At 56.0% G+C, this 22,197-nt stretch overlaps 1 protein-coding gene across 4 annotated transcripts in view; it reads right to left on the reverse strand.

Moving 5' to 3' along the window:
• The window catches only part of RAI1 (retinoic acid induced 1), an 80,801-nt gene extending 58,838 nt beyond the window's left edge, over positions 1–21,963 (reverse strand). For 3 of the 4 annotated variants that reach the window (XM_075514926.1, XM_075514923.1, XM_075514922.1), the window contains exon 1: positions 21,809–21,963. The gene's annotated coding sequence lies outside the window, so the exon portion shown is untranslated. Of the gene's footprint in view, positions 1–9,011; positions 9,124–21,808 lie in introns of all 4 variants that reach the window. The other variant, XM_075514925.1, reaches the window with a different exon arrangement.
• Between the last annotated feature and the right edge of the window lie 234 nt (positions 21,964–22,197).

Here is a 22,197-nt window from a genome sequence, read left to right on the forward strand (position 1 = left end):
CTGGGCCCAGGGAAAATCACTCCAGGGATGGAGATGGAGAAGCGTCCAGAAGCCTCTGAGAGCAGGAAAAGCTCCGCATCCTCCTGCCTCTTACTTTTGCTTTCAAAATCATGGCCCCCCCCCCCCCCCCATCACTGTCAAGGCGCAGAAGCTTTAAAATCACAGTAGTAAGCATGGGAGAGATGGGGATAGGAAAGGAAAAGAGTCGTCCGATGGGAATGTGTGGCTCTTCCACGGGAGCGCGGGCTCCCCCTCGCCAAGAGAAGCCCTCGGTACCCATGGATGCACCAAGAAGGGTCGCCGGGCCAGGGGCTGCTGCGAGGAGTTGCCACAACATGCTGGGAGAGGGAGAAGAAGAAATAGGAACCACCTTAAGGGAGGGGAGCCGCCAGCAGAACAGTTAAAAATGACTAAATACTTTCCCAATATCACTCCTCCACGTAAGCACTGCTGTAATTGCCCTTGGGATGTTGCACAACGGCGAGAGGGAGGGGCAGGTGCTGGCAGGGCGGGCAGGGAGGGAGGTGTCCCCGGCCGGCTGCCGCACCAAAATGCAAACCTCCGTCCCAGGCGCTGCTGTCATCGAGGAGAGACGCTCAGCGTTGCCACACGGACGTCTCCGCCACCTCGGGGCCCTGCTGCCAGATTTAGCCCCCGAGGAGCCATTCCTCACACGAGCTGGAGGACTCCCGGGAGGACTCGCTCCTCGTGCCTCTGAGACACAGCGGGCTGCCCTGGGGAGCAAGAGGAAAAGGCGAGCGAGGACCAGAGCTCACGTTGTAATGTGTGGCCAAAAGAAAAAAAAAAAGGGCAAAAGAAAAAGAGAGAGATATAAGGGCTTCATTCAAGCGCTCTCGCTCTCTGGAAGTCTCACGCAGAGCAGCTGGTCTTTAAGACAGTCGCAAGCACGACATGCAAGCACAGAGCCGTTACATTTCTGGGTGCTTTTATTAGTGACACTCAGACAGGGGCATCCACTCGACCCTCGCGCAAAGGAAAACGGCTGACTCATTCTTCCAGCGATGCTCGAGAGCAGGACACGGCGCTCTGTAGCAGCAGCGTGGGTCCTCTCCTGCTTCGTAAGCCACATCACCGGATCTGGGCTCGGACGCCACGCACGTACGCACGCACCAGCTAATCCGCAGATGCGCTAGGTCCCTGGATAGAGCATCCGCAGCCTTTGCTTCCAAAAGCAGCCCGCTGATGCTCGAGCCGAAAGGGAAACCTCTGAGAGATGCAGTCTCGAGGTTTAAAACATCTGTGGGCCACCAGCCATTAAATAGGATGCTATGCTGGTTTGCTGCTATCGGGTCTTACGCCAGGTTCATCGCTGTGCCGGCTGGGTACCGTCCAGCAATGCATTAAGTGATGTGACTATTTCTGTTCTCATCACATGTTCGCTCTCATCCTCTCCAGGGTGTGTGTGGGGGGAAGAAAACACACATTCATTATGGAGCGTCTTATTTTGGTAAGGCTTTTCCTTTCTCTGCGTAACGTGTCCTGTTGGGCTGTTGGCAGAGAGGAAGAGGGATTTTATTTTCCTAATATCCATGCACTCAGGTATTTCTGTTAGAGAAGGCAAAGTCAAAGAAATGCTAATCAAATATCCAGGAGTGCACAGTGCTGACATCTGCACCTCGCTACTATATGGCCTTTCATTAGCATTACCTAAATGTACAACCATACAAAGAGCAGATTTCCTTAGCAACAGGGCTGCCTTCATATTTCCTCCCCACTACCCCCTGCCCTTAGAAGAAAAATGACTTCAGCTCTTTTGCAGAGCAGTGCTCGCAGCCACTCCGCGATGCAGCAGTGCTATACAGCGCTGCCAGGCTTACTATATGCTGCATCTGGGACGCTTTCCTCTCTACGCCGGGACCCGCGAGCCATAAAGCAACCTCTTGACTTAGCTCTTCTGTACAGCCACAATAAAACTCCTCTCTTTTCCTAACGGAGCATATGCAAAACAGCCCTGTAACAGCAGAGGGGGGGGGGGATCCTCTCCTCCAGATGACTTACAGCTCCCCTCGCCGAGGGAAGATGTCCAGCACGCATGGCAGTGCCGGCATCGCCAGCTGCCGCCTCCTCTGCTCCCTGCCACCTGGTCGCGGGGTGCCGACTGCCCTCCTCCCCAGACCGCACTTTAAGCCACCTTCGCCTTGGGCAGGGAGCTGCCAACTCCCCCTTCTCCCCGGATCTGGGCCAGAAAGACTGAACACTTCATCCTCTGCGCTCTCCCCCGGTGCCACAGCCTGGTGCGCTGGGCTATTTTAAGAGCTTGTCTGGGGAGACTGGCACACGCACCGCGCTGCCGGGAACTCCCTGCTTCTCTTTCAAAAAAGCTGGAGGCTGGGAGCCTGCTGGGACTCACCCCTGTGATTCCCAAGGTCTGACCCTCCTCTCGCTGGGACTGGCGCAACGCTGCCGAGTCAAACGGAGTTAGTCCCAATTAGCACCGGTGAAACGGGAGGAGAATCGTGCCCTCCCCGGCATTTCAACCCCTCCGGCCGGAGTTGTGACCGCTAAGCCTCCCCCTCCAGTTATGCCCCTGCTCTTCATCTCCCTGCTCTCAAACCCACTCGTTCTGTGTCGCCATTCCCTGCCTTTTCCACACGGATACTCTCTCCCTTTCCCATTACGATAGGGTCTTTGATTGCACGATCGCATAACTATAATGAGACAAATATTTATTTTGCAGATATGGGTTAATCAGACCGAAGGTATAGAAATATTTCATGCGCTAATCAGAGTACCTTCAGCAATCAGTATAGTAAATAACTCAGGTAAATTAACATAGGAGAGTTCCCTTATCAGGTTTTAGTCTCAGATATATGTGCATTAAGGACTAATTTGCCCTCCCCCCTCAGATTTGGGCTGGAGCCCAAGATGAGGTTCAGACCAAGGTTCCCTCCCATCAGCTTCCACGGGAGCTGTGCGGGCTTTGCTCCTGGCAGGATCAGACGCCGGGATGAATATTCAGCAGCGCGATCGCCTCGCCTTTGTTTTCTGTGCTCTGCACCTTTAAATTTCCAAGGGCTCCGCTGTTTGCAGCACAGACAGCCTTTTTGCATTCAGTTCGTTGCAAGCTGACACAGAAGACACGATGGAGCAGGTTGTGTCTCCTGCTCTGAGCCCTTCACGCCACTCTGGCAGCGTTCAGGGGCCATATTAAGAGCCGCAAGTAATTAGTGAATTCCTCCTGCCCCAGCGTGGTGCGGAGCAGCCGTACGCGGCACCTCGTGGCAGGCCGGCGGTGGCTGCCCGGCCGTACGTGGTGCCAAGAGCGGAGGTGCAGCGGTGGCTGCGGGGATGCTGGGCTCCCGTGCGGGTCCGGAGGGGCTGAGAGTGGGACGAGCCAAGTGAGAGCCCAAGAAGGGCTCTTTGCTGCAACGGGCCTTCCCGGGGTGCTCGCCCAAGCTCCGGCAAACCAGCGGTCCCGGGAGACGCCTTCTGTGTGAGTGCAAGAGCTGCCCAGATCCCCCGGCCTCAGTGTCCCTCACTCAGGTGTCCCCAAACCAGAAGCGGCTGCGCTCCTGCCCCAAAGCGGCTCCTACAACTGCGTTTTCCCGCTTTTGCTCAGAAAAAGCTCCCGCAGAGGAAACACGGAGGACCTGGCGATTCTGCCCTTGCCTCTGTCGTGTTTTGGGATCCCTGAGAACAAAAAAGCACCGGAGGAATGGCAGGCATTATAGTAACGATGGTGACAAATTTAATTAGAGCAGGAAGCTCTGGAGTGGATTTCAAATGGCAACACGGCATTTTGTGTGAAAGCATTGCCTCGCTCCCCCCCTTCCCTCCTCGCCTCTACCACGCGGCTCCATCCAAGCCCACCCCACCCCGCGGGATGCATCCCTCCAATTTTCCCACATGTTGTCCCCTTCATCCAACCCCCCCCCCAAAGAACCGACACATTCCCGCGGTCTGGAAAACGCAACCGTAGAGCAATTCAATAATACAGCGGCCAGATGTGCAACAGTATATCCAACATGTCATTCAAAGGACCCCTTCAGTGGAGCCGAGACATGCTATCCCGCAATCTTAACTAATACATCCTGGGGCCCTGGAGGAGTTGATGGATGTATACAATTCCCTTTCCTACAGCTGTGGTCCCTTTTAGAGGGGGCATCCAGACTCAACAATAGCCCCGCTGTTGCTTTCAAGACAGAACCTCTTCAGACAAACCGGGCTTAATCCTGACCCCGCTTACACCCGCCCGGACTCTGCCGAGGTCGGTGGGGTTTCGGAGCTGAGGGCTGGGGGCAGGATCCGGCCTCGCGGAGACGACGTCTGCCGTTTCACCTTGTGCTACAGCCTCTGAAAAACCTTGGTAACTGGTTGGAATATAACCACCCTGGGGGAAAAGGCAAGCGGAGAGGAGCAGGTAATAAGATTTCTAACTGGTGCTGGTAGAAAGAAGGAAGTAATATAACAGTTTAATTAATCTATGCCTATTAGCGTTATTAAAGAAAACAGGGAGCTATTGGAGATTTACCTCGGAGAATATCATCAAACGGGGACCTTCTGTGGGGAATTTTATGTCTCTGTGCCCAATTTATAACCAGCACGGAGGTGTGGTGTTAGTGACAGCCAGTGCTGAAATGTCACAGTGCTTAGAAGTCATTAGCTGGGGACACAGGGAGAGAGAAAGAGAGAATGGAGGAGGGGACAAGGGAGAAATGGGGAAGGAAGGAAAAGGAATTAATTTAATTAAAAATATCTTTAGAGCCTGTCTCTTGATTTGTGTGGTTTTGGGGCTTGGCAGAGATGCTGAGAACGGTGTGGAAGGAAAATCAAGGTTGCTGGGGCTTTTTGAAGCTGATAAAAAAAAATAAGCACACTTTTCATGTTCAGGAAGATAAATCCCCATTTTCTCAGTCTCAAGACAATCCAGTTATTTACTGACAGTTTTACTGTGAAATAAAAAGGGCTTTAAGCTTCTTTCTACTTGATGTCTCCATAGCCTGAATATTATTAGATCCCAGCCTGGTGCAGCTGGAGTTTTGGTTAATAAATTTAACGTCATTAGACAGAAAAGCCTTCTACTGAATGTTGCAATTCTTTTTTTTTTTTTCTTTTTTTTTTTTTTTTTTCCTGCCGTTGCAGTCAGACTGTATGTAGGTGGTAAGAATCAAAAGAAAGGAAGTACGCTTGGCAAATAGGGGAGTGCTAAAAAAAGGTTTCGCTCAGGCTCGGGTTCGGGTGTTTTTTGCCCATAGACGAGGCAGGGCTGAGCCCCCACGGGCGGACGCACCCCACTGCCGCGGCGGCTCCAGTTTCGCAACATCTCTCTGCAAAACACTCCTGCTTTCCCAGCGATGGAGTGTCCTGGGGTGCTCGGCCCACCCGAGGGGACAGCACTGCGGGCGGCCATGCTGCCAGGACAGCGAGGTCTCGTGTGGTGGCGTTACGCCGAGGCAAGGGCTGCGCTTAGGGTGGCTTTTCTGAGAGGAAAAGTCTTCTTTTCCACCCAAAGTCTGCCTTGGGGCCATCACAAGGCCAAGGGTTGGCGCAGCAAAACGCGCCTCGGTGGGACAAGGAGGGAAAACAGCCATGATGGGGTGCGTGAGGAGAAGGCAGATGGCGGCGGGGCTTCTGTCTTCCCCCATGGGGAGCCAGGCAGCTGCGGCCCCTCAGAGCAGGGCTCACTCCCAAGGAGGGAGAGCTCCCACCCCAAACCAGGCAGGGCCCCGTTCTCCCCTCAGGGTAGCCACCATCTTGCGTCTCCCCCTGCCACCCCCTCTCCTCAGCTGCTGCCTTCCCGCTGCTGCCCTGCCATGACCACACGCCTTCTCCTGCCAGGAAACATGCCGGCTGGGAGGAAGACACTGAGGAAGACGCTGAGGAAGACCCGCAGCACTCTCGTCCCCCTGCCACACACCCAGCCCGCTTCTTCCCCAGCTCCTGCCTCGCCACAAGCAGATGGCTGCCATGGCTGGGCCCTCCTTCCCCGCTGACAAGCCTGAAGCATGGCGGGGTTGGGGGGATGCTTAATTTTGGGGAGCTGGTCCCTGCAGGTTGGCTAAAACATGTCCCACATGGTGGGTTTCTAACCCCAAAACCCCACGGGTGTTGCGGACACCAGGAGAGGGCTTTGATGGCAGGAGCTGGGCCCTGAGTCACCTCCCACCCAGCGGCTCCACAGCCGCGGGTTTCACCCCATGCAGAAAGAGCCTCCATGTCTGAACTAAGCCTTTTTACAAAATAAATAGCGGTGGCTGGAAGTGGAGAAGCAGAAGAGGGGTCTTGGGGAGATAGCGAGGGACCAGGGCTGGCCGGGGCTGGGCAGGGACGGTTGCGGAGCCGGGGGCTGCCGGGACGGGAAGGAAGTGGTTGTTGTGGGAGTAACGTCAGGAAGAGCCTCCGCTGGGGCCCGGGCGGGCAGGGAGAGGGGAAGATCAGAGAGTTCACGGGATGGGGACGGGGAGGAAGCGCTCGAGGGAGAGGAGGCTGAGAGGAAGGGTCCGGTGTGGGGACAGGGAGGGGGCCGAGCCCCCGGGCAGCGGTGTGCTGGGAGACGCCAGTCCTGGGAGCACAACCGACCCCAAAACGCTGCTGGAGTCGGTTTAGTCCCCTGCCCAAAGCCATTTCTAAAAAAGGTTGCCTTTTTTTTTTTTTAAAAAAAATCCCTCCCCTCTGGTGAATAAAAGCAAAACAAATAATCGCAAGAAGCGAGGCCGGGTAATTAGCAGCAGATGGCTCACGATGACAGGTACCTTCATACCTGTGCACCCCTACTTAACAGCCCTCGCACTTGGAGGTGCTCCCAGATCCGCTGCTCTCGCCAGCTGAACAATCGCAGCCCGGCTAGAGGCACCGATACGGGAGCGCAGACAGCAGCGCCGTGAGCTGCTTTAGGGAAATCCAGTTTAGAGCCAAGGCAATGCATGCAGAGTCATTAATCTAGGTCTAGTGCCAATAGGGATGGCTTTGCATTAGCGCCGGGCCCCTTTGTAGTTCAGACAATCGGTCGTATTCAAACAGCGCGAGATAACACTGCAGAAAGCTGAGACCATCGCAGCTCATTCCTCCTGTAAGGGGCGGGGGGAGAGGATTTACAGGCAAAATAGCATTGCATTAATGGGACTGCTCAGTATTCTGCACAGACGCTGGCGGATAATGTCTTTGCAAACTAACTGCAATAAATTAATTAAATTAATCTACTATGCCGTGCTTGTCCCCACCCAACATCAAATTCAAGGATGATCAGGGCTTGCCTTATCCTCCATAGCCTACGAAAGAATCTGATCTCACTTGCTCTAGAGTTTCTGAGGCACTGAATTGCAAAGTACCACCTGCCTCACTAAACTAATCACCAGCCTGGTGGTTTAGATCACATCAGTTTTACATGTAATTAAGACTGTCCAGGAGGGCATGCAGCTGCTTACATGGTCGTTCCCTCTTATACAGCAACGTGCCTCCTGCTCAGATAGGTGCAATTAAACAAGCCTGTTCACAGTCATTAAGCATTAATGCACCTCATTAGCATAAGAACTGGAAGAAGCTTTGATGCAGGGAACCCCGCAGGAGAAGGAGATAGAGAGAGATGTACAGACAGACAGGAAGGCGAAGGGCTGGGCCACCACCTCCTCGTGGCCCCGACCAACCATTCCAGCTCCATTTCTCCAAAGCAATGAGCCATGCAGTGCCCTCCTCCCCAGAAATGGGACTGGGTTATCTTTCTCTCCCCCTCCCCCCCTTTCTAAATTATGCTGGTGGAAAAAAAAAAAAAACAACAAAAAAACAAAAAAACCCCCACAACACAAAAAAACCCCACAACCAAACTGTTGGGATATTAACCTAGCGAATCCATTAATAAGCTGAACTCTCTGTTGGCTTTGACACAGCACACTAAAGCTTTAAAGAGACAGGGCCCCAGACACTGGAGATAGGGGCAGAGACAACAGCGCTAACAAAGAGCCACTGTTGCCACGGCCGTGGCCATCTCGGGTAGGTCCAGCTGTCTTTGGTGTTCTGTTTTCCAGACACAAAGAGCAGACTGAACCGTTTTGGTCTGAATGGCTTTCATTTGATGGTAGAGAAAATGAGAGGGAAGAAAGAACCTAAGTAAAGTGTCCAGGAGAGAAAAAAGAAAAGAGCATGGTGTGCTGCAGGTCTTCAGTGAGAAAGGCTGCAGCTCCCCAGAGCACAAAATGGGGCTGTCTCAGGGCGCAAAGGAAAGGCGACGTCGCGATTTCGGAGCAGTGCGTGCCACCGCGAGCGAGGAACTGTGGGTAAGCAAGGATGTACGCTCCAGGGGAGCCGGGACGGACGCTGCCTGTCTCTTACATGCTTGCCCAATGCTTTTGCACAGCAATGCACAGGTCTCTCAGCATTGCCAGACCACAGACAAGAAACAGCTCGTCTAACTGGGTTTTAATCTCAAGGGAACAACCTGTGTTTGTACAGCTCCTGGCACCACCGGGCTCAGAGCCCGTTAAGAGACTCTAGCCTGGACCACTGCACGTTAGCATGCAGAGCCTCAGCGAGCTTTACTGTCACCACGGCAAGAAATGGGCTTGCACCGGGAACATGAATCAGCTGGAAAAAGTGACTCTCCGAGTGAAATGGCTTTAAGGAACCACCACACACATGTGCTACCACAGGGCTGTTCCAGATCCACACCTCAGCCCAAACCGTATGCCAAGGCTCCATCCCGGGATGGGACGGGGATGTGCCCACCCTGAACAACCCTTCTGCTGCAGCTGCAGCCTCAAGATGCCCACGCCATGCCCTTGTATCTCTACCGGAGGCCAAACCTGCATCCCATAAGCTTGAAAAACAGTTCTGAAACGTCCAGTCTAGATTCCTCCGTTATAAAGCTCAGCTCTGAAAGACAGAAATGGAACCTGAGACCTGTTAAATCCATAGACCCACCCACTGGAGAGCCATGCAGGCTCGTCCCTACAGTACGCTCTCTGGCCCTCCGTCTAGTCCAGTTCATAAGTGATAAAAGCATCCACGACTGCAGCTCTCATCTGGGAAGAAGAGCAAACAACCCAAGCAGATCTTACTACTGGGAAATGGTTTCTAAGGGTCTCCAGAGATATCCTCTTTCCTACGCTCATTCCATTAGTGCTGTGCATGCTCCATTGTCCCAGTCTCTCCCTCCTTAGTGGTTACATCCTACAAATACAAACAGATTTCGAATCCCCTGTAGCTATTTGGCCCACGTTGATAATAATTTTCCCTCCTTGAGCACCTTTTATCTAGAGATCTGGAAGCATCTCCCTGGCATTAATAGTTATTAGCTTCTCCACCATCATGCAACGTAGGGTTAACACCGTCACGTTTTACAGCTGAGGGGAACTTGGGCACGGCGCAGTTAGAGATTCAGTCCTGCCAAGCGGTGCATCCTCTCGTGCCCTACCGAATGGCACAGGGATGGCAGCGTTCGGCCCCTTGCTGAATCGGGCCCTAAATGATTTGCCAACAGCGTCAGAGAGAGGAAGAGATCCCAGGTTTATGCCTGAGTCACCAAACCCTCTGTTTTCCCTTCTGCGCCTAGAGATGTCAATGGAAAGTCTCCCATGGACGGCAATGGGAAGTTCATGCTTTTTAAGTCAGTTAAAACAGCTTTTTTTTTTCTTTTTTGGGGGGGCGAAGAGGCTTTTACTGCACAGTCATTTTGATAAACCGCGGAGCCGGGCTTTTACCCAGCAACAGGCTGGGAGAATGACTGATGGAGACCATGACCCCAGTGAACCACAGCCCTGCTCCCCCAGTCCCTTCCCATTTGCCTTTTGTAATTACAATTAGTAGTGGGGGCCGGCAGGTGGGGGGAAAAAAAAAAAAATAAAATAAAAGCCCCCCCTGCCCCGCTCCCACCCCCTCATTGTCTGCGTGAGGCTGGCTGAGCGTCTGCACACTGCAGTCCTCTGCCCATTGTACTGCTGAGAACACGCGAACAGACGCTCTCGGGCGATGGGTTTTATTGAACGCAACTTCAATGGCAAATGGAAGGGGGGGGGGAGGGGGGAAAAAAAAAAAGCCTTGAAAATCCATGCCAAAAAAAAGAGGTGGGGAGGGTGTTTTTTAATGCAATCAATGGCTCCTTCCTATAACTCTGCCTGTTGTGAGGAAATTTCTTTCCAGTAGCAGCCAGCAGCAGTCCCAAGGCTGTGACATTGCTGTAACGCTTGGAGCTCAGCTCTCTATCTCTGGCAGCAGCCCCGTCTTTTTGTCATTATTGGCTGTGATTGCAGGGGGTGCATGCCAGCTCGCCGAGTGCTGAGATATTGCTGTCTTCCCCTCCCTCTGGACAACCTGCCCTCGGAGAGGAGTTTGGGAGGGCGTGGGGAGGAGATGGGGGTGAAAGAGGGAGCTGAATTCTCTCTGCCTCCCCTGAGTAAGCTCCTATCCAAACCCACATGGATAGGTAGAGGTCCCCAAGGCCCTTTCGGAAAGCTCATTAGGAAAGTAGTGACAGATGCATTAGCTATTAAAAAAAAGGGGGGGAGAAGCTATCATAGAACTTTAAAAAAAAGCAGCAGCAGCCGCCCGACAGTTTTATTGCTGTCAGATCCTTTTTTTCAGTGGGCACGTTGCAAAGCAGGAGAGGTTTGGGGAAATATCTGACACATGCATGCTCTTCCCGTGCTCTGGGCTGTCAATAAGCCAGCCGGGGTATTTCTCACACCCCCAGGAGGGAGCTGCCAGCTCTTCCCATTGCCACTGCAGCCACTCACCCTCCTTATCCACCCCAGCACCTCCCGGAGAGGAGTTTTTGGGACAGGCATGTCTGGCTGTCCACGAGGCTGCAGGAAGAACCCGCTGGGATGCCGTGGGGGGCCAAAAAACCTGGGCGTCAGCCGCTGCCATCGCCAGCTCCAAGCTGCAGCCTGGGGAGGACAGGTCTTGGCATGAGATGTTTCCTCCTGATCTAAGCACGGGCCGCTGAGACGGTGATAGAGTCCTGCGTGCCGGGACCTGCTGTCCCTGCAAGCTCCGGCAACGCGCTCAACGGAAGGACGGGTACAGGTCACATTGTGCAACTGCATCGGATGTGCAGTCAGGCTCCCGGCCCCATCTCAGGCCCCCCATCGCTCCAGCACAAGGTTGCAACCCGCAACCCTCAGAGCCTGGGGAACAGGCGTACACATATGCTAGAAGGGTGCGCACCGGCAGAAGGAATTGCGTCCCTGCACCGAGGGCGAGCAACACATCTGGCAGCAGCTGGCAGCCACGGAACCCCACGTAGGGACTGGGGACCACGCATGGGGCAGGGTGGATGAAGACTGGATGCTCTGGGTGGTGGTCTGGGCTGGTGAGCTGCGGTGGGCAGGGGGGTAGATGATGGGAAGGATGGGGAGGCAGGATCAAGGTGATGGTGTGGGTTTGGTCCTCCCCATCCTATGAACCAAAAAGGCCACCACTGCTCTTACACCTGCGTGAAGAGCAAAGCCCAGGTAATAACAGGAGAACAACAGATGTTGCACCTGCATGACGGCTCCCGAACGGCACCAGACAAGCTGGAATTCACATCTGAGCCGCAACGGCAAAGCTCTTCCCACAGACAGCGGCGGGAAGCGGGGATCAAAACGCCGCTTCCACAACTGAGCTCCCAGCACCAGGTCTTGCCTCCACGCATCGCGTTTTCCACGTGGACCATCCTCATCGCTATGGAGGATGCTCACGCCAGGCACGAGTGGGCTCCCTCCGAGACCTCTGCATCCCTCAAAAAGGGGCACGGCTATTTCAAAAGCAACCAAAGGGGATATTAGAGGCAGCCATCAGCCCGCACGCCCCGACCTCCCCTCCCGCCGCCTCCCAACCGCAGTCAGGAGGCAGAAACCTCACCGGAGGAAAACAGCAGCAGCAGAAACCGTCCCCCTCAGTCGAGTTTTAAATGGCTCTCGGATCCCTTCAAACAAATCTAAATGCACCGATCCTATTGTGTGCATAAATCTTTGCACCGGGGCCTGCACGCCTCCACACTATTGATAAAGAGAAACGAGTCTTAAATATTTAATGAGCGAATAAACCCGTTAAGAGGATATGATTAACTGCACGCCACAGCTCTGCATTTAAGGTGTCCCTGCTGTACCTTTAGAGGGGTTTTATTTTTAAGGGAAATCGGCAGCAGCAGCTGGTGGAAGCGAGCAGCCAGGGTGTGCGGGTGCCGCACGAACAGGAACGCCGGCACAACGCTCCACTTCGGAGGCATAAATATGCCACGGGAGCCCGTGCTATTAGGGGGGGGACGGGTGGGGCCGTATTGACTCAGCCCGATGGCGAGGGGGCAGAAAATAGAGCCAAGGAGGTTTTACGAGAGGTGGCAGGAGCCAGGCTGTCGGTTAGAGAAAACATCTGAACTCCGCACCTTTCCATCTCACCTCGCGGCAGGAGGGGCTGTTGGGGGGGATCAGGAGACCTTGGGGCTATTTCCAGCTGAACCAGGGAGCTGGAGCGCGACCTTGGGCAAGTCACTTATGCTCGCGCTCTGCCTGGAGTCGAGCTCCGCACGAGAAAACCGGAGTCTTGTCTGCCGCGGGTGTGGATCAAGGCAGTACGCGGAGCCAGGCTGGTCGCACGTTCCTTCCCTCCGCTTCCACCAAGCCGGCAGCAGCCTCAGCCCGGGGCCAGAGCACCGAGCAGGGCCAGGGTACCAACTCACCGCCACACACGGGCCAGCCCACAGGATGGTTCTCAGGCACGCAGAGAGCCGTCGATGGAAGATTTTATGAAAGCAAGTGCTATAAATGTCCCTTTGCTATGTGACTTCTTATGTTTCTAAATTATTTTGATCATTATTTTTACCAGAGCGAGGCGAATAATACAAAACAAACCACCGTGAATCATCACTCCAGTTTTTAGATATGTTAAATTTAGCTGTTTTGGTGCCACCTTTTTGTTTATATTCTCCAAGTGTTTCTTGCCAACAAGTTACCGGCAGGGATTTTTGCCCAGGAAGGGAAAAAAAAAAAAAAGACAAGACAGACTGTTAATTTTAAGCGGCAACTAAAGATATTGGAAGAAAGTGAATTTCAAATTCTTAATTGCAACAGTTCCCTCCCCAAACCTCAAGTCTAAAAATTAAGCCTGCCCAATCGGGAAGCCGAAATCCATCATGTGATGTAAGATCCCAATTAAAACGACTCTCATTCTTGAGACCGAGTATTCACAAAAGAGCAAAGACCGCGAATTATTTGCAGAAATTATCTGGAGAACAATTTTGAGTAATGAATACGATGGGGGAAATCGCAGTCACTTTGAATACTTAATGCAACTACAAAAAATCACGAACAATTTATGAATAGAAAAGAGGTGAAATACATGGAGTAGATAATTTATCACAGTCCCGCCACCATCAGCGATTATTGCATACGAACGAGGCTCCTGCATGGCTGTAAATGCTGCAGAAATTAGCTATAGCGACTGACGGACAGATGGAAGTCATGCTTGGAAATACACCTAATCGAAGAGGCTGTGCTACCACGGCCAAGTAAGGATATGCCCGTGACCTAGTATAAATCAGGGCAAAATAACTCGCGAAACAGGATGTACAAAGCGACCCCAGGCAGGAGGAAGGGATGCTCTGGGTGACGCAGCCGAGCAGAGAGCAGCTGTAGAGGAAGAGGAGTGTCGCCCGGACACATGCTGGCCAAATCCCAAGAGGCACGAGGGCAGAGTAACATCGAGGACGAGCTTCAGGACTGCGCGACTGCGACTGGTAGAAGGGGTGGGAGACGCCTGCTCCCCCCCTGCGCGTGGCTGGCAAGCAGGGCAACAGCAGGGAAAGGAGAGGCTCCGGGTAGGTCTGGATGGAACACGGGTGGGTGCTGCTTCACCAAATGCTGGCTCTGCAATGGCAAATACCATCCCACCGGCCAGAGGCTGCGAGCATCCAGACATCTGCAGGGTCTGAAGCTGAGAGCCGGGGCTTCACCAGATCCCGCTCTGTCTCGGCCACCTCTCCTCAAGCCCTGGGCCGAGCCAACCTCTGGCTTCACCCTGAGAGCTGCTCCCGTGGCCACCTTTCATGCTCAGAGCATGCAGGACCAGAGAAGCAGGCACCTGCTAAAACCTGAACGGTCTTTCTTGCCCAGAAGCCAAACTCCAAGCCTTTGTCAGATTTACTTTATCACAGCATTAGCTTTGGGCTGCATCTGCCGGCACTGAACTTGGAGGCCAAACCCTCACCAGGCTTGCTCTTCTGCCAACGGGGTTCAGCTGGGAGGAAGGAGGAGCGGAAGGAAGAAGGCAGGGAGAGTTTGGGGGGGCAGGAGTAAGTAAAGAAGGAGAGAGGGTGCTGGAGGACCTTGGGGACCGCAGCAGGGCATGGAGCAGCTGGGAGAAGGCACCAGCATGGAGAAGCTGGGCAGGAGGCCACGGCATGATCGTGACACTGCTGAGATGGAAGGGAACAAGCATCCCCGAGCAGCACCGACGGTAGGGTCCAGCCACGCCACTTCAATAACAGGTTTTTTGCCTCTCTGGTATAGACTCTCTGCAGACCACCCATCCCAGCAAAGACCCCTTCAGCCCAGGCTGGAGCATCGTATGCTGGGAACCACGGTCTCTGAAGGGTGCTGCCACCCACTTCAGCATAGGCGAAACCTGCTCTTGCAGTCGCTGCCTGCACTTCCCCGCAGAGCGTTCAACTGCCCCCACGCCGGGCAAAGTCTGCAAACACGGCTCAGGCGGGGAGACGCTGGGCCTCTTCCTGCCCGAATAGTGTGTGCAAGGCAGCGCAGCAACGGTCTGGTAGAGATGGAGCTTTTCTACATCCCAGCCTGGTCAGCTGACGTTTATCAGGGTAACAAAAGGTTACAGCCCGATCACAAGACAGGCTGACAATGCATCTTCCCCTTCTGGGGAGGAAAGTCAAGCGCCAAAGTTGTAAAAGGAGTCCAGTCATCTTTCCTATCTTCTTTTGCCTGCAGTTTGACGTGTGCAGAGATGGTTCCTCTCACCTTCCTTTGAAACGAAAGAGGAAAGGAAAATGCAGACTATTCTGCATTTTAGGTGCAGGAATTTAAAAAAAAAAAAAAAACCAACCAAATTCTTCTCATGTTTCAGGTCAAATATTCCCCAAAGCTTCTGTTGTGGTATTCTAAGAAAGCAGAGGCTGGATCTCTTGAATTCACTTGAATTCAGGATGTTTCTACCAATTTGTACCAGCATTTCAACAAGCCTGGCTGCGTATGCACAGGAAAGCCTGGCTGTTATACGCCTGGACGGAGGCATCGAGAGAACCGCTCATGAACTGAGAGTCATTATTTGTTATTAACTCACCTGGAATCTGTGATTTCTTACATGTTATTTTGCTACTTGGCTGCGGAATGAAACAGCTCCTTAAAAAAAAAAAAAAAAAGGAAAAAGCAAATTGTCCATCAGTGCAGGATCATCTTGCCAGTGGACTCTAGCAAGTCACCGGCAACCTGGACCAAAAGCAATTAAGACTGTCCTGGTGGCTTCAGGGTTTTCTTCTTGTGCCCCTTTATTTACCATAGGTTCCCTCTGCGGCAGCACTAAACCAGCCCCTGCAGAGATCGCCCTGCTCCAGCCTCCCGCTTTTCCAGGTTTGGGCGGGCGCTGGGTACGGCATTTGGCTGTTTTCAGAGCACAGGTATTTGCTTTACGTGTCCCCGTAGAGCAGAGTCCCCTTGGAAGGCCGTTCCAGGCAGGAAACTGCTGCTGCTCCTGGTCAGGGAATCGCATGGGGAAAATCAGTTTCTGTTTCTTTTAAAAAAGCCTCCGAGCGAGGAGTTTGTTCTGGAGAGATGGAGAACTGCCGAGATCCCTCGGGCTCTGCTCCTGCCTGTCCGACGGATTCCCCCCAGCACCAATTTGGCTAGTACGGTGGTTGCTGTAATGATTTTTTGGGAATAATGATTTGTGGGGATAACAGCTTGCTGGGATAATGACTTAAGGTGCATAGGGCACCTGTATGCCCCAGCTCTCTTAACAGCACTTGCATGTTATCTTGCTGACTTTGCAGATGGGGAAACCGAGGCACAGAGCTGACTCTGGAGACGGCCGAGGCTCCAGCAATATCTCCAGTTGCAGCACTCGGGTGCTCCAACGATGCTGCCCACGTGCTGCGTTATCAGCATATCGCCAACAACCCGGCTGAACTTCCCCAAGGTCCCCCGACGAGGGGATCTCCTGCGTCCCCTCCATCCCCAACTCGGCCGCCGTGAGCTGCCAGCTTTGGTCCCTCTCTCTCAAGCACCAGTTTCTGTCTCTGGCATCCAACGGGCACCTTTTCCCGGCAGCCGGGCTCTGCCCCACTGATGCTCAGGGTACCACCTTTCTCCCCACCGTCCCCAGGAGGGCATCACAGCGGGGCTTGCGCATCTCCGCCGCGGCTGGTGACAGCGGGGCGGACAATGACATTTGCTGCAGGAGCCTGACATTGAACCCAGCCAGTCAGAACGGCGGGTGTTTTGCTGGCAAGGGTAGCAGCTCCACTCCGACACCATCGGCGAGGGGACAGGAGAGGGAGGGGAAAGGAAAAAAGCCGAAGCAGCAGCCAGACAGCTGCCTCTTCCTCCTCCTCCTTTTGTGCAGAAATGTGTTTTTGTTTGTCAGTCAAACAGATTGTTTTCTCCTTCTTTGCAGGCCAATTGTTTCTGCTCCTGCAAGATAAGGGATTGAAAAGGGCTGTATTTTTATGGCACTGAATCTAGGCCCTCTGAATTGGAGGGGAGACATCAAGTGGGAGGAGATTCCTGCTCAAACCAACACTCCTCTCCCCAGTTCCACTCTCCAATCCTATTTCCACCCCCATTTTCCTTTTTTCTCCTTCCTTCTCCCGCCTGGAGCTGCCTCTCAGCCCTCTCGCTATTTAATCTCCGTCTCTCTGGTGGGCTCGGGAGGTTTACGCAGCTTCGTCCTCTTTGCACCATCTGCTGAAAAGAAGCTGTCTTTCCCCTGGCTGCTCTGTCCGGTGGCTCCTCCTGTCATCCTCCCCCCCAAAAAGGGGAGAGCGGAGCTGGTGCCACCGCACGTGTATGTCCAGATGAACAAAACCCAGGAGGGGGTTTCCTTTTCTGTGAAGGTTTTGCCCAGAAAGCGCCTTGGAGAGCCAGACCCCAGCGTGGGGCAGGAGCGGGGAGCAGAGACAAGGGAGGAAAATGGTTAATAAGAGCAAGCCCAGGTCAGGATAAGACAGCAGGTTCCTCTCCCGGCTGCCAGAGCGGGCTGCAAGGAGCCTGTTTCCAGCCTTCTTCCTTTCTCTTGTTGGACTGCCCCAAATCCACAATCCAGATGGGATGCCATGACTTACAGCGATGGAAACGCTGGAGCGGTGACCACTGAACGATCATCGGCATCGCATTCACGCCATCGGAGCAGGTCCCCAAGCCAAGGGACCTGGAGAAGGTCCTTGCTCCGGGGATCATCAGGGCTGCAGGCAACCCCAGCCTTGCAAGCGGTGGGAACGCCCGTATCCCAAGCACGAGTCCTTCGCTGCTGTGCGCTGATCACATCGCGCTTCGTTGTTCGGCGCTGAGGACCGGAGGGAGGTTTTGCCTCCCCTCCTCGGGGGATGAGAGCCTGGAAGGGGGCAGCGTGGTTCATATCCAACTCATAAGCCTCTCAGAGCTCAGGCTTGAGGACTGAGATTCACTCAATTAATTTTGCTTTGGCAAAAAGTCCATTTTTATTGCTATTTCATGCCTTCAGTATAGATTTTCCCTGCTCGTCTCAAAGGGATAATAAAACCCGACTCGTTCTTTTTATAAAAGTCTCACACTCCCTCTCTCACCAGGCTCTGTGTTCCCCAGCTAGAGATGTAAATTTAAAGGGGAAACGCTGTCATTTAAAACAAAACAAAACCAAAAAAAGCAACTCAGAAAGCCCATCTTTGAGCATATTCCAGCTCTCAAAACTAGGCCGTGCAACCGAAGCAAAAACGAAGCGGCTGCCTTCCCGCAGCAAAGCAGCCTCCCCGCAGCGATGCCCACCCTCCCGCCGGGGACCGGGGGTGACCTCCAGCCCTAGGAAGCCGCTCTCCATCTTGCTCGGCTGGCGGTGGCCCTCGGCTCGCTGGGACGTGTAGTTTTTGCCGGCTGGGCGCTGGCGAGCGCAGGTGGTGACCACTGCTTGGAGCCGGCTCTTTGCGCTGGGCTGCCACGCCGGCTCCCCAGCGCCTGCACCTGCCTCCCTCTTCCTCCTCCTCCTCCACACTGGGGTGAAAGCCTCGCTGCTGCTGGCTCCGAGCAGCTGTACGAGCCCTCCTGGGGAAAATCCCAAATCCGCGAGGTGCCGAGTGGTGGGCAGGTGGATTTTGAGTGTGTTTTCAGGTGGGCGGTGGGACAGGACACCGGCAGGACGATGCTGCTCCCTCTGCCCCAGCTGGGATGCATCCTGCCCAGTCATCGCAAGGGCTGTAGCTGCAGAGCATCCCTCCGAGAAGTGAAGACGGGAAAGGGAAACTGCCTTTCCTGTGCCTCGTGCCCTGCTGCGGGGGATAGGATGCGAGCAGAAGCCAAGTCGCATGGCTGGAAGTCTGTCATTAGTGAGTGGCAGCAATCGCCTGGGGACAGGGTGGGGTCCCCAGCACCGTCAGTTTTTAAGAGCAGGTTAGACCGAGGTATCTGCCTGGCACGGCTGATCCAGCCCGCTAGGATGGACTCAAGACAGTTTCCTCCTGCCCTGGCCGCGCGTCTGATTCGGTAACGTGCATAAATCCGCCGTCGCCGGGACTCTCCCTGCCTCGGCGGAAACCAGGAGCGAATCCAAAGCAGAGCGAAGCCGCGCGAGGCAAGAGGAGACGTGTGCGTGCCTGCACGGTGCCAGCCGGCATGCTGCCACCGCACCAGCCCAGCGCTCAGCCCTGTGCCGCAGCACGGGACCGGACCAGCCGCAAACAGGCCGAGGGTTGACAGCCAAACCCTTCACGTGCAAATGTTTCTCCTTCTCCCCATCCTTTTCCCTTTGCCTGCACCCCACTGCAAAGCTGCCTGCACACCTCAGCTGCCGGGAACTGAAAGCCCTGCCTGCGTCTGGCAGGGCAGGCAGCGCCCACGGCGAGAGGAAACCCGCAGCTCGCTCTGTTCCTGCAGGTGTGCCTCCAACCAACAAAAGTTTTCGGGCAACTCACGCTGGGACGGGCAGGAGAGGAAAGACGAGGGTGAGGAAACCCCCAGCAATATCACGCTCCCTGGCTAACTGATGGCCCGTCACCTCCAGGCTCCGCTTGCCGTGCCCCCGGCAAGTCTGCGGTGTGGCTCCATCAGTTAAACCAAAGTTGTGCCGTTTCCTCTGATGGCAGAACAAACCGTCCTTCCCCGCTGCGAGCTGCCAAGCCTGTGGGATGCTACAGAAAATAATTCTGCAGCTCCCCTATTTTGGGGGAAATCAGTCAGGGTCCCTAGATTTTCCCGCAGAGCCCTCACAAGACCCGACCCTCCGAGCTGTAAAATCCTTAGCGAGCTGTGACAACCTCTGCAGCTCAGGCAGAGGCGAGAGATGATTAAGACTAGCTGAAATCTCACAGGACTCTGACGTCTGAGAGGCCCCATGCAAGACAGAGAAACACCCTGGGCTGCTCCTTGCAACCCACGACTCCCCTCACCTTAGCACAGGGCCGAAGGGAGACCGGGGACGGAGCGAGGCCAGGAACCAGGTCACTGCCGCTGGTTTCCAAGCAGCAAAGGTTTGGAAGAGCAGAGGATCATTTAGCAGAGCGACAGTGAAGGTTCAGAGCAGAACCTTCAAATTACACGCTACAGAGCACTTTTCCTGCCTAAAAGGTCTCTGAAATGACTGTGGCGGCTCTGAAACGAAGCACTCTGTATGCAATTGTTCCCTGGGGCTTGCAGAGGAGACAGAGCCGGGAGAGGAGAGGTGGGTCTGCGGTCCCTGGCACGGGCAGCTCCTCATCAGACGAGGATGCACGCTTCTTCTGGGCTCCACGGCACAGCCGTGCCGCTTCCCTAAATCTCCCCAGCTGTTTCTACCGGTCGTGGTATTTTTTTCTTTTTATTTCTCACTTCCTGCCTTGAACTTCACACAGCTCCCGGCCCCGGGCTGCAGAGCTGCTGCTCAGGGTACGGGTGCCCCCAGCCTGGGCTCTGAGCCCCCACGCTGACCCCCCCCCCCCCCCCATCATCGCTCTCGCCGTGCCTCGAGGCAGACCTCAATCCCAAGGGGAACGTGGAGAGCGCTCAGGGGGAACGTGTCCTTTTCTCCATCTCACTTGGCTCCTTCCCATCCTTCTCCAATCCATCCCCCAGCAGCTCAAGGTCCATTTTCATCAGCCAGTGACACACACCAGGAGCTGCGGTCTCAGCGCCGGCTGTGCACCTGACCGTGCAGTGCCGGAGCTCCATGCAGAGCCAACCTCCGCCTCATCCCCCGTGGGTCCCCCCACCGACACACGGGTGACAGCACCCACATCCGCAGAGCCACCACGGCGCTGCTCGCCCACCTGGGGAACACGAGCTGCCACCCCGGGGAAGGCGGCTGCACCGTCCCGGCAGCTGTGGGGTAGGAGTGCTCTGCAAAGTCCCGGCACCCAGCAGAAAACCATTTCTGGACCCTCAAGGAGGCTCCAGCGATGGCCAAGAGCTGGGGCAGCTGGAGCTGAGCTGGGGGAGCCCTCTGAAGGTGCTGGCACCACCAGAGATGCCTTCCCTCTGCCTTGCACAGGGCCCTAGGAGCCCTCTCCCATGCAAAAACCCCACTGTTGTTTTTGTTCCTCCAAAACATCACTTTGGGAGGTCACCTGAGGGCACCAGCCAGGGCACCGCTCGCAGGCAAGGGGAGAGCAGGCCACCAGTGGCCACAAGAGCTTTTGCAAAGCCAAAAGCTTTTGCTCACATCTAAGGGACAGCATCGCGCTCCGTCAAAGGCGGCGGGGAACAAACACACACCCCAGCAGCTCCCCGCTCTGACGTCAATGATAAACCTCCGGCAGGTCTGCGACCTCAGCTGCGACGCTTCGCCACCGGCCGGAGAGCCCTCGGGATGCCGACCCCCGGGCCGGGGGAAAAGGCCGGTCAGCATCGCCATTGGGATCCCTGGCTGTGCATGCACCGCCATGCTCAGGCTGCTGCTCCAGCTGCACATTTCCAGGGGGTGGTGGGACTGACACACACACACACACACACACACACACACACAGACACTGAAATTGAGCTGGAATTTAGCAGCTTCAAATCAGCTGCAGCAGAAGGGCTCGGGGGGGGGCCGGGGCTCCCAGCCCGCCTTCCTCCAGGGGGGCTTCAGCTGCACCAAGTCCCCCCTTCGCATCCCCGCGCTGCCAGCCGGGAGCACCGCGGCCACCCACGGGCTGCGCCCACCCGTGGGGCCGGGGCTGCCGGGGAGACCCTCGCTGCCCCCCCCCCCCCGTGACGTCACCGACCTAGGGCCAGGCTCGCGCTTGGCGGGGGGGCGGGGGGGGGAGGTCGAGGGGGGGCCGGACCGGGCTGCGGTTGCAAATACGAGTACGGCCGGAATGCAGCGCTGGGCAGCGGGAAGGGAAGGGAAGGGAAGGGAAGGGAAGGGAAGGGAAGGGAAGGGAAGGGAAGATGCCGGCAGCGCGGCGGGGACGCGGTGCCACCGCCACTCCAGCGGCAGCAGGAACGCAGCGGGCCCGGCGGGAGCTGCGGCTGCAGCCGCCGCTGCGACGCGAAGCAAGCGGGGTGGTAACGCGGGGCGGCGGGCAGGGCCCCCCGCACGGCGGCAGGGCACGGGGGCCGCGGCCCCCGCCGCGCTCGGCCAGCCCCGCTCCCCCCCCCGCCACACAACGGCTGTCACCACCACCACCACCCCCCCCGCCCGCCCTCCCCGGGCCCGACCTCGGCGGCGGGGCAGAGCCGCGGCCCGCCCGGACCCCCGGAGCCGGAGCCCGTCTTACCTGGCGGACCGTGCCCCGCTGCGTCTCAGCGGCGGCGCTGGGCGGGGGCGGCCCCGGCGGCCATCCCCGGGCGGCCGCGCCGCTCTCCGCCGCGCCGCGCCGCGCCGTGCGAGCCGCCTCGGCGGTGTCAGCGGGCGGGAGCCCCGCGCGGCGCCGGGAGGGAGGGGAGGAAAGTCGGGGGCATGACCGAGCGCCGTCGGAAGTGCACGCGCGCCCGCCGCCCTGCCCGCGACGGCGGCGACACCTGCCGGCCGCGCCGCGCGCCGCCGGTAACGGGCAGCGCGCGCCGCCGGTGGCACCGGGCCACGGCAGCGGGGGCTGGTGCGACGGGCGCTGCGCATCGCGTCCCGGGCAGCCGGCCCCGGGCAGCGGGGAGCCCACGCCAGCCG

This window comes from Mycteria americana, chromosome 12, assembly GCF_035582795.1.
Source record: "Mycteria americana isolate JAX WOST 10 ecotype Jacksonville Zoo and Gardens chromosome 12, USCA_MyAme_1.0, whole genome shotgun sequence".
NCBI classification, from domain to species: Eukaryota; Metazoa; Chordata; class Aves; order Ciconiiformes; family Ciconiidae; genus Mycteria; species Mycteria americana.